At 41.6% G+C, this 3,632-nt stretch overlaps 1 protein-coding gene across 1 annotated transcript in view; it reads left to right on the top strand.

The window, feature by feature from the left end:
* Nucleotides 1-3,632, top strand: part of LOC106013970 — a gene marked incomplete in the record, with an annotated part of 23,993 nt that overhangs the window by 5,618 nt on the left and 14,743 nt on the right.

Raw genomic sequence — 3,632 nt, 5'->3', positions numbered from 1 at the left:
ATAAAAGAAACGTAAAAGAAAAAACATGACATAAAACAAAAGCAAACAAACAAAATTAAATAAAATAAATACCAACAAAAAGAAAACGCTCCTCCTGTGATTCTTACCAAAGCAGTCATAATGCCGCCATTATTCCCCCCTTCTCACAGTTATATTTGTTCAGACAACCAGCCCACATCATTTATTTAATGCCAACACAACATGAAATCTGAATCAAACATCAGCTTTTGCCCTTCACATAACGGCCACTGGGCACGAACGTCTGCCTGTGTTAAGAGATTAACTGAGAACTAGGCCATTAAGCGATCGCCATTTTGATTATTTTAGAATAAAAACAATTTGTGTGACGACGCGGTGGAATCAGCGCTAGTCAGTTTTTGGGCAAATAGAGTTTTTGCTATCACTTTAAAGCTTTTTCATTCATCTTGCTTTAGATGAAAGAAACGCCCATCTGTCTTGAATAAAAGTAGAGATAGTTGCGATTGAAAGAGGTAAGGATCGACTGGTTTCAGAGGTAAAATTAGCGAGAAAATGACCGCCAAAATGCGGCAACTTCCATAAATTGAGAGTCTTTGAAAACAGAAAACTTGCAATATTTGTGCCTGTAATCAATGTTTTTCTGAAAAAATCCACACCGAAATATGTTTTTAATTAGACGTATAAAGTGTTGAACCAAAAAATACAAATTCGATAAAAATTGCCAAACTGGCTAAAAATAGTTGCCGGTTTCTCCGATTTCACTATTTCGAAGAGCATCTGATTCCACAAGGGCGTAACTCGTTTGTTAGTTTTCCCATGTGCAGCTCAGGCGAATCACTGTATTGATGCTCTCACGGGTTTATTCAAATGAAGCAGAGTGCTCGGTATGATGTTTTGTCTCTGGGAAAGGTACTATATTAAGACTTTACAGGCATTTTCTCATTGGCCTGGGTCCTTTCGGAGATGGCGTTGAATTCGTAGGTCCTGCCTCTTAAAACCTTACAGTGTTGAAAGGTGGCGTTAAACCTATGCAATTTCAAATAAGAGAGTTAGAGAGAGATACAGAGCTCCCCCTCCCCCCTCCTTTCCTAAAGAGAGAGAGAGAGAGAGAGAGAGAGAGAGAGAGAGAGAGAGAGAGAATGAGCCAGAGAGCCAGAGAGACAAAGACACATCGATTGGGAGTATTTTGGATGGAGGAAAGTTTAGCCATAGTAATAGTAATAATATTTATTATCATTTCATTCAAGAATTTTCCTCAGGATTTCCTAAATAACTTCCTCATAGACAGCTGTCATTGTTTACCGCTTGTTGTGGTTGTTTTTAACCTTTGACCTTCCCCGGAGCGGGTGTTCTCTGTCCTACAAATAGGTCAGTGTGAGTAAATTATCATGTCTATAAATAAACTATTGTTAATGGTTCAGTTCTTGCGTCATGCGATGTGCAATGTGGGAATTCCCGAAGTTACCTAATTATCTCCGCGTGAAGACCAGGAATTTGTTTTCCCTGTTCAGAGAGAGAGAGAGAGAGAGAGAGAGAGAGAGAGAGAGAGAGAGAGAGAGAGAGAGAGAGAGAGAGAGAGAGAGAGAGAGTTTTTTCTGGTTCTTTTGGAAAGATAATTAAAACCATGACGACAACAGAGCTTGTCAGTGTATGCGATGCACAGATTTGGGTCAGTAAAGATTTTTGGGTCTGTAGGGGTTTGGGTCTGCGCTTTGCACAAATGACGCGCGTTCAATTCCACGTAGTGGGTGTTCAGCGGGAGCTCTGGTGTGGTTTGCTCATTATGTCATATGTCAAAGATCTACAGCAGTACATTATATTATCCTCATTCTATTCTTTGTAAGTTAAGTTACTCTGCTCTCTAGTAATATCCCCGATCTTCGGCGTATTTATATGACCTCTTTGTATTGTAAGTGCCGTAAAAGTTCCAAAACAATCGAAACAAATTAGGGATATCGGTATAGATGGTGTAGGTGGTAAAAGTGGTGTAGGTGGTGTAGGGGTGTGAATCTGTACATTTTCCCAAAGTGGGTGGTTGGCGGGTGCTCTGGTGTGGTTTGCTTCTTCTTTCCTATAAAAAAGTCTATCGTCCTTATCTCCCCTCCTTCTTTTTTATGTTTGTTACTCTCTTGTAACACCTCTAATCTTCTGGTGCTCATATGACCTTATGCAGTTGCGAGCGCCGTAAAACCTCTACTAAAACTAAATTTTCCCAAAAGGTGCAAGTTCGATTCCACGTCGTGAGGCATAAAATGTTGGACGGGGTTATCTTTGACCGTTACATGTACATGTACATAACTAGGGCAACTGTAGCATCGGGTGTGACAGGAGGATCTTGTTGGTAAAACACAGTCGTGTCACGAATGAACGGGAAAATAATCAACGTGTGTCCTAGTGCGAGTTCATATGACCGCCCCCCGCCAAAGGCAGTGTTACAGACTGAAGCTGTCTTTAGGCCGTTCCCAAAGGTGGGATATTAACATGATTGTTCTTATGTACAGTAGAATTGTAAATGGGCTGACTTATCAATGCCAAGCTCATATTACTATACTGTGCCAAAACAACATAGGAGGAACTGCTGCTTTTTCTTTCCTCATCATTACTATCGTCATTTACCCCTCTACTTCTTTTGTATGTTTGTCCCTCTCTTGTGAACTATTTCCGGGGTGCCTTGATAGTCGAAGCAGGCTTTATGCTGTTGAGGCTAGAGAAGTGAGCAGAGTGAGCCTGATTCCCCGTTTGGACCTCTCTGTTGACACCCACCCTATACCTCTGACAGTCTAGCACCCACCCCTTGGCGTTCATATGACCTTATGCAGTTGAAAGCGCCGTTAAACCTGTACTAAAACCAAACTAAGCTGCTCTTACCGTAGTATATGGTGTAACTATAAGGATCTTTGCAGAGCAAAGTAGAACCCAGCCGTATCGTGAACTTACGAGCTAACAACCAACTTCATGTCCAAGTGCGCACTCACATGACCGTGTGCAGTTGTGGTCGCCGTAAAACTTTTACGTGACATAGGCACCTTTCTGTTCACTTAACCCGTTCAAAGTAAAATACGCCATGTAGTTTAAGCTGTGGTAGCGTTAACATGACTTTGCCAATTTTTCTCACTTAACCCATTCAAAGTTAACAAAAATAGTTTAAAGATATGGTAGAATTAACGCGACTTTAAAGTGAAGCATAGTTCGAGTTGTGGTAGGATTAATTAACACAACTTCGCCCATTTTTTCCCCACTTTACCCATTTATCACAAGATGACTTTCCTCTTTCTCCTCCTCCCCGCAGATGTTAACCCTTTCATCAGTTAGACTTCCCCCCCCTCCACGAATTATGTTAACCCTTTCATCACTAAGACTTTCTCCCTCCCCTCCCCCTCCACACAAATTATGTTAACCCTTTCATCACTTAGACTTTCTCCCCCCTCCTCCCCCTCCCCACAAATTATGTTAACCCTTTCATCACTTAGACTTTCTCCTCCCCCCTCCCCTCCCCACAAATTATGTTAACCCTTTCATCACTTAGACTTTCTCCTCCCCCCTCCCCACAAATTATGTTAACCCTTTCATCACTAAGACTTTCTCCTTCCCCCCTCCCCATCCCCACAAATTATGTTAACCCTTTCGAAACTAAAACTTTCTTTCTCCTCCTC

Source organism: Aplysia californica, unplaced genomic scaffold, assembly GCF_000002075.1.
Source record: "Aplysia californica isolate F4 #8 unplaced genomic scaffold, AplCal3.0 scaffold01693, whole genome shotgun sequence".
NCBI classification, from domain to species: domain Eukaryota; kingdom Metazoa; phylum Mollusca; class Gastropoda; order Aplysiida; family Aplysiidae; genus Aplysia; species Aplysia californica.
This window is presented reverse-complemented; position numbering and strand designations above follow the sequence as displayed.